Raw genomic sequence first — 13,587 nt, 5'->3', positions numbered from 1 at the left:
GCACGTCTCCCATTTTGGGTTTGCCTGATGTTTTCCTCATGATTAGACAAGGAAGAATATTAGAGACTGACTTGCCCTTCTCATAGCCTCACATCAGGGGTCCATGCTCTCAACATGACTTATTGCCAATAAGGTTAATCTCAATCACCTAGACAGTGTACTCTTTGCCAGATTTCTCCACTATGAAGTTGCCTTTCTCAGACCTTCTCATACTCTATTCTTTGAAAATGAGTCATTAAGTCCCGCTGACCATTCGAGGCTCCATCTCCATTTTTAATGACTTAGGAAATATGTGGATAAATTTTCCTTATTTTTTGCATTGAGAATTTTAATAGTACCAACCATTTTTACATATTTTCTATAGTCAATACACTGTACTAAACATGATATATCAATCATTTTTCTTAATACTATAAGTCTTTGAGATAGAAATTATTATTTTATTTTAACGGTATGGAAACTGTGTCAGAGATTAAGCAACTTGACCATTGTCACACAGAGCAAGGGCATGAATCCAAGTCTGCCGGGTGCTAGAGCACTTGCTTTTAGCTATTAGGCTCTACCACCTCCTTGATAGATATCCCAAACCTTATCAAATTTGGTGGTGAGAAATTTTCACATACTCTTTTTCCTGGCTTCTTGGTTCCATCTTAATTAAAAGGTGCATGTTTGGGCCATGAACATAAGTAACCTGAAAATTCACCTTTTCTAGAAACCATATTACAAGTGATGTGCATTCATATATAAGGTAGATGTGGGATCTGAGGATGACAGAGTAACTGTGTACAAGGGCATCAATATTAAATTAAAGAGTTTGGGCCAGACATGGTGGCTCATGTCTATAATCCCAGCACTTTGGGAGGCCAAGGGGGGCAGATCACTTGAGGTCAGGAGTTCAAGACCAGCCTGGCCAACATGGTGAAACACTGTCTCTACTAAAAATATAAAAATTAGCTGGGCATGGTGGGATCTGCCTGTAATCCCACCTACTCAGGAAGCTGAGGCAGAAGAATTGCTTGAACCTGGGAGGTGGAGGTTGCAGTGAGTCAAGATCATGCCACTGCACTCCAGCCTGGGTGACAGAGCGAGACTCGCTCTCCAGAAAAATTAATTAATTAAATAAGCTGAGCACTTCTAACAGTTAAAACTTCTTTGATTGTCAATGGAATATTTATCCCATGAGTTAAAAAAATTAACAGCTATCACAGATGTAGGAGAAATATGACTCATCTTCACAAAGCCAATGGCCCTCAGCCTGTTGGGTGAACTAACATATGATTGTTTGATTGATTTGATGACACTGGTTTTGAGCCATAGAAAAAATAAACTAGTGTTATTACTAATTACTTTTTAAGTTAAGGTAAATTTTTTTTTATTTGAAAATTTCAAAATTATTCTTGAGACAATTATTGAGAATCTATACAGAAATAAGGCTGGGAATTTCCGTTTAAGAGACTCCTATTTTGTTTTGAAATGCCAGACAAATTTCTCTTCTTTAATTGATGGTTTGTGTGTGTGTGTATTATTGTTGTTTTTGCTTTTAGATTCACCATTAATTCCTCTTTATACTCTCATACTCTATGTACTAAATTAACAAGTCTTATTAGTGTAACTAACTCTCAAGTATAACCACCTTCCTTCACCCCTCTTGCTTTAGTTTAGGTTATCTTCTTCCATTTCTTTAACAAATGCAGCAGTTTACCTAGTCTTCTTACTTTTATTCTTTTTCTTTTTTCTCCTAGGAGAAATACCATCATGATGTGACATTTATGCTTACAAATTCCAGTGCCATCTCATATGCAGAATTGAGAGGCAAAGATATATGCCCAAGTTGCTTAAAAATTTGAAGCCTATTTAATAGTTCTACTTTAATTGCAGCCATTTCCCTTGTGAATATTATACTCCCACATTAAACTTACTTCAGTTCAAACAAAATCTTGTGATTTAATTCTTCCATGACTTTTCACATATAGTTTCCTTGTGGGAAATGGCTTACTTCTGTAGTCAGAGTGTGTGTGTGTGTGTGTGTATGTGTGTGCGTTTTGAAGTTCAGAACACATCACCCCAAAATGTATCACTTTAAGAATTATTTTGAGCTAAAAGCCCTTGAAAAACAGCAGATGCAAGAAGGGCATTCTAATCTCCCCTTTTCTTTCTGAAAACATGAGATAAAAACTCCCATGTGAAAGATACCCTTCCTGTGCCAGGAGAAAAACATTATTCTACAGGGAGTCATAGCCAAGAGAATTGTACACAAACAGATTTTATTAAGATGATTCTTATCTTCCTTTATTCTCCCCCATAGTTTAGTTATTTTTCTACAATTGCGTCTCTTTGTTCAACCTAGTATAAAGCACATTTAGGTTTTGCCAATTCTTTGGATATTTATTTCCTTATGAGGGCTCCCATATTATGTAAGACTTATGTAAATGTGTGTGTGTGTGTGTTTCTCCTATTAATCTACCTATGCCAAATTAGTTCTCAGGCCCAGCCAGAGACCCTAGGTAGAAGTAAAGTTGCATCCATTAAAATACTGGTAAGTTTGGAGAAGCATTTTCTTTTAACTAGACTGAGGTTTAGTGTCCTCTGTATGGTCACAATAGGGTATATTTAAGAAGTGACACCTATAAATAGATTACAATATATTGCAATTACTTATAGTCATTAATGCCTTCCCTACTTGTTTGTAATTTTTTGAGGCCAAGAAGCATTGCAATATTTTATTTATATTCACAGTTTCTAAGACAGTGCTGTGCATGTTAAGTAAAAGTTCAATAAACATTAAATTATAATGTATAATATGTGCAATGTTTATATCTTAATTGACAATATGAATATGGCAAGAATATTCTTGATTGACAAGATTTCATAGAGGCAGGAGAAAAAGAAAATGGTTGTAAAGGAGTGAAAGAGAGAAATGTAGAAAACGTCAGGAAGCAGTTGGTTTTTGCAGCATGTGAAAAAGTATATTCCAGAGTTGGGATAGCAAATAGGTTTTACTTGTAGCATAAACTCCAGTCCGTTGGTGTGGCTGGAGCTATGTGTGAGAAGTCCCTGAATCCATGGCTGGACTCAGAAGGAAAGAGAGATACAATTGATTTGTGTATTATTCAGGGTTCTCTAGAGGTATAAGATAAATGTATATTTGAAGGGGAGTTTATTAAGGGGTATTGACTCACATGATTACAAGGTGAAGTGCCACAGTGGGCTGTCTGCAAGCTGAGGAGCAAGAAAGCCAGTCCGAGTCCCAAAACCTCAAATTAGGGAAGCCGAGAGTGCAGCCTTCAGTCTGTGGCCGAAGGCCTAAGGGCCCCTGGCAAACCACTGGTGTGTAAGTCCAAGAGTTCAAAAGCTGAAGAAATTGGAGTCCAATGTCGAGGGCAGGAAGTATACAGTGTAGGAGAAAAATGAAGCTTGGAAGACTCAGCAAGTCTGCTCTTTCCACCTTCCTCTGCCTGCTTTATTCTAGCCGCACTGGCAGCTGATTAGATGGTGACCACCCAGATTAAGGGTGGGTCTGCCTCTCCCAGTCCACTGACTGAAATGTTAATCTCCTTTGGCAGCACTCTCACAGACACACCCAGGAATGAAACTTTGCATCCTTCAATCCAATCAAGTTGACACTTAATATTAACTACCACAGTTTGTAATGCTGCATAGGCACAGGGCAGAGGAACTAATGCATGGGAGCCTTCATGTCTACAGGCACAGCACATGTAGTCTTTTTATTTTATAACAAAGAGTCACTCAATTCTATGTGCTAGCAATTTTAAGTGTATATACTAGCTATTGCGATTCTTTTTTTTTTTTTTTTTTATTGAAAATTTTTTTTTTTTTATTATACTTTAAGTTTTAGGGTACATGTGCACATTGTGCAGGTTAGTTACATATGTATACATGTGCCATGCTGGTGCGCTGCACCCACCAACTCGTCATCTAGCATTAGGTATATCTCCCAATGCTATCCCTCCCCCCTCCCCACCACAGTCCCCAGAGTATGATATTCCCCTTCCTGTGTCCATGTGATCTCATTGTTCAATTCCCACCTATGAGTGAGAATATGCGGTGTTTGGTTTTTTGTTCTTGCGATAGTTTACTGAGAATGATGGTTTCCAATTTCATCCATGTCCCTACAAAGGATATGAACTCATCATTTTTTATGGCTGCATAGTATTCCATGGTGTATATGTGCCACATTTTGTTAATCCAGTCTATCATTGTTGGACATTTGGGTTGGTTCCAAGTCTTTGCTATTGTGAATAATGCCGCAATAAACATACGTGTGCATGTGTCTTTATAGCAGCATGATTTATAGTCATTTGGGTATATACCCAGTAATGGGATGGCTGGGTCAAATGGTATTTCTAGTTCTAGATCCCTGAGGAATCGCCACACTGACTTCCACAATGGTTGAACTAGTTTACAGTCCCACCAACAGTGTAAAAGTGTTCCTATTTCTCCACATCCTCTCCAGCACCTGTTGTTTCCTGACTTTTGAATGATTGCCATTCTAACTGGTGTGAGATGATATCTCATAGTGGTTTTGATTTGCATTTCTCTGATGGCCAGTGATGATGAGCATTTTTTCATGTGTTTTTTGGCCTCATAAATGTCTTCTTTTGAGAAGTATCTGTTCATGTCCTTCACCCACTTTTCGATGGGGTTGTTTGTTTTTTTCTTGTAAATTTGTTTGAGTTCACTGTAGATTCTGGATATTAGCCCTTTGTCAGATGAGTAGGTTGCGAAAATTTTCTCCCATGTTGTAGGTTGCCTATTCACTCTGATGGTAGTTTCTTTTGCTGTGCAGAAGCTCTTTAGTTTAATTAGATCCCATTTGTCAATTTTGGCTTTTGTTGCCATTGCTTTTGGTGTTTTGGACATGAAGTCCTTGCCCACGCCTATGTCCTGAATGGTAATGCCTAGGTTTTCTTCTAGGGTTTTTATGGTTTTAGGTCTAACGTTTAAATCTTTAATCCATCTTGAATTGATTTTTGTATAAGGTGTGAGGAAGGGATCCAGTTTCAGCTTTCTACATATGGCTAGCCAGTTTTCCCAGCACCATTTATTAAATAGGGAATCCTTTCCCCATTGCTTGTTTTTCTCAGGTTTGTCAAAGATCAGATAGTTGTAGGTAAGCGGCATTATTTCTGAGGGCTCTGTTCTGTTCCATTGATCTATATTTCTGTTTTGGTACCAGTACCATGCTGTTTTGGTTACTGTAGCCTTGTAGTATAGTTTGAAGTCAGGTAGTGTGATGCCTCCAGCTTTGTTCTTTTGGCTTAGGATTGACTTGGCGATGCGGGCTCTCTTTTGGTTCCATATGAACTTTGAAGTAGTTTTTTCCAATTCTGTGAAGAAAGTCATTGGTAGCTTGATGGGGATGGCATTGAATCTGTAAATTACCTTGGGCAGTATGGCCATTTTCACGATATTGATTCTTCCTACCCATGAGCAAGGAATGTTCTTCCATTTGTTTGTATCCTCTTTTATTTCCTTGAGCAGTGGTTTGTAGTTCTCCTTGAAGAGGTGCTTCACATCCCTTGTAAGTTGGATTCCTAGGTATTTTATTCTCTTTGAAGCAATTGTGAATGGGAGTTCACTCATGATTTGGCTCTCTGTTTGTCTGTTGTTGGTGTATAAGAATGCTTGTGATTTTTGTACATTGATTTTGTATCCTGAGACTTTGCTGAAGTTGCTTATCAGCTTAAGGAGATTTTGGGCTGAGACAATGGGGTTTTCTAGATAAACAATCATGTCGTCTGCAAACAGGGAGAATTTGACTTCCTCTTTTCCTAATTGAATAACCTTTATTTCCTTCTCCTGCCTGATTGCCCTGGCCAGAACTTCCAACACTATGTTGAATAGGAGTGGTGAGAGAGGGCATCCCTGTCTTGTGCCACTTTTCAAAGGGAATGCTTCCAGTTTTTGCCCATTCAGTAAGATATTGGCTGTGGGTTTGTCATAGATAGCTCTTATTATTTTGAAATATGTCCCATCAATACCTAATTTATTGAGAGTTTTTAGCATGAAGGGTTGTTGAATTTTGTAATTCTACCAGAGGTACAAGGAGGAACTGGTAACATTCCTTCTGAAACTATTCCAATCAATAGAAAAAGAGGGAATCCTCCCTAACTCATTTTATGAGGCCAGCATCATTCTGATACCAAAGCCGGGCAGAGACACAACCAAAAAAGAGAATTTTAGACCAATATCCTTGATGAACATTGATGCAAAAATCCTCAATAAAATACTGGCAAACCGAATCCAGCAGCACATCAAAAAGCTTATCCACCATGATCAAGTGGGCTTCATCCCTGGGATGCAAGGCTGGTTCAACATACGCAAATCAATAAATGTAATCCAGCATATAAACAGAGCCAAAGACAAAAACCACATGATTATCTCAATAGATGCAGAAAAAGCCTTTGGCGATTCTTAATCAGAAAAAAATCTAAATTTATTACATGCATAGTAGTTACTTGTTAGTACAGACTTTCTCAGTCAATGAACACTAAAATATCATTGTATTAAAAGAAAAACTTTAGACAAATTACATTTAGCAGAGTTTATTTGAGCAAGAATGATTCATGAGTCAGGCTGTACTCCGAGCCAGGAGAGCTTTCAAGAGTTTTATCCAGCAACATGGGGAGGCAGTATTTATCGACAGAAAAAGAAAGTGTTGTACAGAAACAGCTTAATTTGTTATAGCCTGGCATTTGCCTTATTTGGGAATGGGTTTGTGAGGCATTTGCCTTATACGGAGATGGTCTGAATAGCTGGCAACTTGTGATTGACTGAAGCTTGGCTGCTTGTGATTGGCTGACACTCTGCTATTTGTTGCAAGAATATACACTTAGGTTGCAGGGATTTTTTTTTCCACATGCTAAGTTAGGTTGCAGTTTGCTATGCAGAAATTCAAGATATAGGCTATGCAGGAATTCAAGTTTTAGGCTAAATTTAACAATTACTATTATATGGAAATTTATGATTTTGTTTTTCATGTTCAAATAATTTCTTATACTCAGAAACAATAAAAATCATTGGTAAGAAGAGCAAGAAGACACTTCATGAACCAACGTGACTTTCATGGGTGTTGTTAAAGAAAAATGACTGGAGAGTCAAATGATTGGTTAGAAGAAGGAAGTGGTATATAGTATCCTGAAATTTATAGCATTAGTAGAAGATTTTAGGGAGGAATCACGTTGATATACCAACCTGTAGGGAAGGCAATCTTGTCAAGGAAATTTTAAATAATTACAAAATTCACATAATCTTGATTTTATGATTTAACAACATATATTAAAATGAAAGTCAGTTACTAATATTAATGTGAATTTATGGCTACTGTTTTTCATTGATTGTAAGATGCACTTATTTTATACATTTTAACGTTTCTGAAATTGATATGCAATTTGCAGATGGTGGTAAATTATGTTTGCTATTGTCCAGGTGGTAGTTGAGACACTATGTATTGCTTTCACATGAATAGATTTTGTTGTTAATCCTTGTGGCATGACAGTAAACCTGCAACACTATGGTAGTTCTGTAAACAAACCATGTGAAAACCACGGAAGGGGGAATATGATTTTTACATGTTATCTGAAAATGTTTATTAACATCTGTGAGATCAAGAAAGCATCAGCCTCAAAACCTGCAGTATAGGTATGAGAAGCTTGGAGTCAATAGTAGAACTCTCTTTTAAGAAATGCTGCTTCACCAATTTGCTTGGTGGCCTGGAAGAAAATTCTGTATGAAAAAAATGCATAACCATTTATCACTTTGAATTGCAAAGTGTTTCATAGAAGTTAGACTTTAATTATGAAAAACGTTTTGGCAATACACTTAATCTATTTTGCATAAATTTTTCAAGATGAGTTGGTAAAAATCTATGTATAAATAAATCTAAAAGAGCCCTTTTTATAGATATAGGTGTTCTAAGTGGTAAGAAATCACAGTGTAAAAGTTTTAAATAGCAAATGTGTTGTTTTCCTTTAGTGGCACATAAAATAATGGAACATTTATAATTGATAGCATTGTATATTCAATAAAGTATGAAAAAATCTCTGTTGGTTGACAACATGTAAACCAAAATTAATTAATTGTGACTTTAGCAAAATGTATGACAACATCAATAATATTTGTTGAATGAATGAATGAATTATATTATAGTAACTATAAATAACATTAAAATTCCTGAGAGAATATAACACTTCAAAAGCACCTCTGAGTCATTAAGGAAATAAAGTCATGGCCCACATAATGATGCTTCCAACAACAACCAACTCCATATACAAGGGTGGTCCCATAAGATTATAATACCACATTTTTACTATACCTTTTCTATATTTAGATATGCAAATTCCTACCATTGTGTTACAATTGTCTGTGTCTACAATACGTGTCAACTGTATTCAGTACAGAAATATGCTGTACAGGTTTGAAGCCTAGGAGCAATAGGCTATACCATATATCCTGGGTATGGAGTAGGCTATACCATCCAGGTTTGTGGAAGTGCACATACTCTTTGATGGTTGTGCAATGATGAAATAATCAAATGGCACATTTCTCAGAACATAGCTTCATCATTAAGTGACATATGACTGTACTGAATAAAGTTCAAATAAATGATAATTATGTCTTATGGCATGTAAAATGTTAGTCCAGACATCACTCTCTACAAATGAGATAATTTTGTTACTAAAGTAGCCATTCTGCAAACTGTTAGTTTAAAGAAAGTTTATTGCATTTAAATTCATAGCACTAGAAATGACATGCAATAAATGGTTTTAATTGCATGTAGCTAAAAAGCAATCACATTATGTCCTTTCCAAAAAAGACTCCTATTACTCAATCCAAATTTGTTTGAGTAATCAAAAATGCTGCTTTATAATGTCAAATTATAAAATCAGAATAGAAAAACTGTACCCAAATTTTCAAAAATTATCAAGTATTTTAAATTTGTAATCTGATCATATGCTTTGTCATCTACAGAGTTTGACCTTTAATCATAGTCTCTGGAGTAGTCTGAATTTTTTTTGAAATTTTTTTTGAAATAAACAATTGTAATACTACAGATAATCATCATAATTTAAAAAACATGTTTACTTTAAAATGAATAAATTAAGAAAAGTTAAAAAATTAAAAAATTTTAAATAAGATACTAGTAGTATATTTGTAACTGTAGTTACTTGGATTTTCTTTGTCCTTGCTTGGAGAAATGTGTCTATTTCTAGAAGTTAAACGCAAATAGATTTCAAGGATAGTTTTTCATGATCTTTCCTTCACAGGCTATTTATATGACAGTTTGAAGTATTTAGCATAAAATAAATTCTTATCTTTCATTAAAGTGAAGTATGAATACTTTTCAAATGATTTTTACTATTTGAAAGTATTTCCCTCTTTGAATTAAGTATGAATTAAATATTCATTTATTTTATCTTTAAACCACTTAATTGAAATTCCCACTTAATGCATTATTAGCAAAAATGAATTAGGTAAGTAATTAAGAATATTTGGAAGGGAATGTTCTTCTGTGCTTAATTTCTTCTGAAACAATTTTTTTCTCTTTTTTTCCATTCATGATTCTCATTTAGTGACATCACCAAAGTTGTGAAATGGAGGGCATCGGTTTTTGAACTTTAGGAATGCTTCTGAATACAAGTGCCTGCCCTTCACAAAGCAATAAGTTAGTAAACCTCAACTGTTTATATAACATTCTTATAATGAAATGTCTTTTTGTTTGTTTCAATTGATGAAATTTCAAATAATGTGATAATTAACTAACAGGTCTCTCTGATTTTTTAATATACTTATGGAGACATCACTAATCATCCATTCATCAAACTTGTACTGAGTTACTGGCAAGCTCTGGGGACTATCCAAGGTGCCGAGGATACAAGATGAATAAGATACAGCCTCTGACTGGAAAGAGTACATTTCTAGTGGTAAAATAGATATGAAGATAAATAACTACAACTCAATGTTGAATGCTATTATAGAGACATATATGAGATGCGTCAGGGCACAGGAAAAGAAATTGTGTGTCTGTGTGTGTGTGTATGTGTGTGTGTTGGAGGATTTAAAAACAATTTCAGAGAAGGAGGTGAAGTAGGAGAAGCCTTAGGGGAATACATGAAGACATAGAATAATTAAGAAACAAGTAACAGACATGGCTGAAGTGTAGACAGAAGTAGGACTGATGTGGTAGAGATGAAGCTTGAAAGGTGGGCTGGGATTAGAGCATAAAGAGCTGAATATTTTGATCTTTGATCAAAGCCACTGAACCACTTTGATAAGTCACTGAAGAAACCAATGTATGGTATGATCAGATTTTTTAAAGGTCATTGATTGAAGGTGGGATGGTAAGACTAGAGACTTGTATACTCATAGCCTGTGAGGGTTTGATTAGATAGATGTGAGGGAAGGGAGCTGGAGCAGCCAAGTATAACTGCTGTTGCTTAAATCTGGGGAATTATGGTTTGAACAGGTTTTTTTTTTTTTTTTCCCTCTAAGCATTTCTAGCAGCTCATTCACTCCTACCTGCTGTGACAACTCACCTCCTTTAATTCACAGAAAAGTGGCTGCATCAATAAAATATATTTGCAAGTCAACTTCAACTTTAAAAAATCTGTTTCATAATGATTATGAAAGTCCATATAGTGGTTAATGTATTTCAGGTTTAGTTTCATTACCTTCAAAATCCAGATATCAACAAAATCTAAAACCATCTATAAAATCATGGAATACTAAACTACACTAGAAGTTACTGCTAAGACTATGTCAGTGATCAAAGCCACACACAGAGGTTCAAAATCTTCCCAGGATTGATATCACACAGCATCAAGAGTGGATGCCACTTTTCATTTATCATTAGACTCTAATACATAAGACCGCAGACACTAGTGTTTGTTTTATAATGAACATTTCTACACCCAGCCAGAAAATATATATGGTAAACTAATGAGAACACCAGCTTTATTAGGATGATTTGAAACTTACTAATTTGTTGAGGGAAAAATGAGTGTAGCAAATACCAGGAAAAGAGAAAATATTTTATCTGAAACGTTCCAAAGCTCAAGCATTCAAGATTGAAGGATTTTTTACATAGTCAATTCTAGCAACTATAATTAAACCATTTGGATAGACAAGGAATAAAAGAGAATTCCTAGTAATAGAATTTGTTTACAGGTTTTAATTGATTGAGAAACTAAACATATATACCTTGCTGAGAGTCAATAACAAATGCCAAAGATTTCTGAGATTAAAGTCGGAAAACTCTCACCTCGGAATTTTTTTCCCCGTGTTTCAAAAGGACTCCCACTCATGTGTCAAGTAGGTCTCTAGAAATGTGATGAAAGATGAACATTTGGCTGGCATTTACATAATAATATATAACCATGGGGAGATAATTACAATTTTTGGATTTGAGGGAAATCTATTATTTATTATATTATCTTCTAGTATGGCATTTAATCTAGCTTGATGACTTTCTATTTTTCCCATTTTCTCTCACAATTAGTTTTTCTTTAATTTTGCTTTCATACCTATTAATAGAAATTCTCATACTGCTGATTTCCTTTTTTCAGTTTTTGTTCATTTAGCTATTCTTTCCCTATGAATACAACACAATAACAGAATTGAATCTCCGTCATTTAGATAAATCTTTGCAATTCATGTGTCTATCACGAATAGCCCCAGCCACCATTCCTTTCTTTTTTCACTTCATTCTTGCAATTAATTTCAATGGATTCCCTTTTCTAACCCTTAGTAAGAATATTAATTTCAAGATCACAATTCTGACTTTTAATGTACTTTAAAGTTTTCCAAGTGGCTCTAGCTTTTGCGGTAAGATTTTTTTCTTCTACTTTTTTTCTCAGTCCTTTGCACAGTATCACTGGCTATTTCTAAACCCTATGAATACCCAGACCTCAGCGTTAATTCTCTTACCTTGAGAATTGTAACCTAGGATTTTGAACCACGTGGATCATGGATGTAATCTGCCTGTAACATTTTTGTGTGCTCCCCACACCCACAAAACATTTCCTTTTTAAATACTCATAAGCTACTCACAGCAGCCTTAGTTTAAATTGTATCTTTATGTTTCTGGGCCAGTTTATGTTAACCTAAGTCATATAATTCATTTCAGTATGTTGTGATTCTCTGAGAAATTAATGTAACCTAATGGTTTTCTAAATGAATATCTAAGACATTTTATTTCCACTTGCAAAACTTTATGTAATTATGTGATCAGGCATTAGCTATTCTGAAGAGTAGATATTCTATTCTAAAGAATAACTATTCGATTCTAAAGAATATTCTATTCTAAATAACTAGTCTATTCTAAATTATTCCTCCAGAATCTCTTATGAAGACAAAGATATTAGTTTTCATGTCATCCCAGCACTGCTTCTACCACAATGATGAAACAGATGATTTTCTTTTGCACTTCCTGAAGTGAGAGATACTGTGAAGATCTCAGTCTGACGGAAGGGTTACTTTTCATTTAAATCCTACTAGGGTTACACACAAAGTAATTAGGAAGAGCGATAAAGTCTTGGTGACTTTTAAAAAATTCAGCTTAGTGATTGTAAGGAATGCCTTGTAGTACAGCTTTCTAATCAAGATGTTCCACGACATCTTCATTGTTGTGAAACTGAGCGATGTCTTACGACACGGCAACTGTTTTAAACTGTATTGCCATTAACTTATCCTGGAGGCTGTCCTTTGGAGTGACAGGCAAGGAGCATAATAGCAAAAACAATGACAGGCAGTCCTTGACAAGTTCACCTTCTCTGAGGATGAGTTGTTTTCCTCTTCTTTCCACTCCCATGAAAACCCTAATTTGACTATTAATGACAATGGACTTTGTAGAAGCCTTGACCTGAGAGACAAATGACCTTTAATTCAGACTTCATTTATTTTATATATATATAAAAAACATAAAATTCTATAGTTATATATAAATGTTTACATATTTATATAATATAAATTATATTATTTTTAAAAATTAATACTATAAAATTATTTTTTTCTTCTGCTTTTTTCTCAATCCTTTGCACCTCCTGAAGTATCACTGGCTGCATCTGAACCCCAGGAATACTCAGACCTCAACGTTGAGTCTCTTTCCTTGAGAACTGAAACCCAGGATTTTCCACCACATGCAGCATGGATGTAATCTTTGCCTGTAACATTTCTGTTTGTTCCCCACACCCACAAAAAATTTCCTTTTTAAATACTCATAAGCGTCCCACAGTAGCCTTAGTTTAAATCATGTGTATGTTTCTGGGACAGTTTATGTTAACCTAAGTCATAAAAATTATTTCAGTATGTTCTGATTCTCTGCTTATAGATTTATTATATAAAAATATAAAATTATTATATATTATATATATAGTAGTTTGAACAAGAAAGTCTTTTTTTTCCTAAGCACTTCCAGAAGTTCATTCACCTGCTATATATACACAGTACATATTTTGAGCACATATTCCTATGGCTTCTAAGAGAATATGTGTTTTCTCAGCACACATTTCCATGCTTTTGTAGTACCAAGGAAACTGAGTCAATTTTCTGTTTGCTCCTATAACTTTA

The 13,587-nt window shown here is 35.0% G+C and overlaps 1 protein-coding gene across 4 annotated transcripts in view; it reads left to right on the top strand.

Annotated features, from left to right (window-relative positions):
• MARCHF1 (membrane associated ring-CH-type finger 1) overlaps window positions 1-13,587 on the top strand; it is an 852,478-nt gene that overhangs the window by 80,933 nt on the left and 757,958 nt on the right. Inside the window, exon 2 of one of the 4 annotated variants that reach the window (XM_063603974.1) lies at window positions 9,594-9,685. The exons of the other annotated variants lie outside the window; for them this stretch is intronic. The gene's annotated coding sequence lies outside the window, so the exon portion shown is untranslated. The remainder of the gene's footprint in view (window positions 1-9,593; window positions 9,686-13,587) is intronic. 4 annotated transcript variants of the gene reach the window in all.

The sequence above is a fragment of the Pan paniscus genome, chromosome 3 (genome assembly GCF_029289425.2).
Source record: "Pan paniscus chromosome 3, NHGRI_mPanPan1-v2.0_pri, whole genome shotgun sequence".
Taxonomy (NCBI): Eukaryota; Metazoa; Chordata; class Mammalia; order Primates; family Hominidae; genus Pan; species Pan paniscus.
The sequence above is the reverse complement of the archived record's forward strand: the minus strand, read 5'-3'. Positions and strand labels throughout refer to the sequence as shown.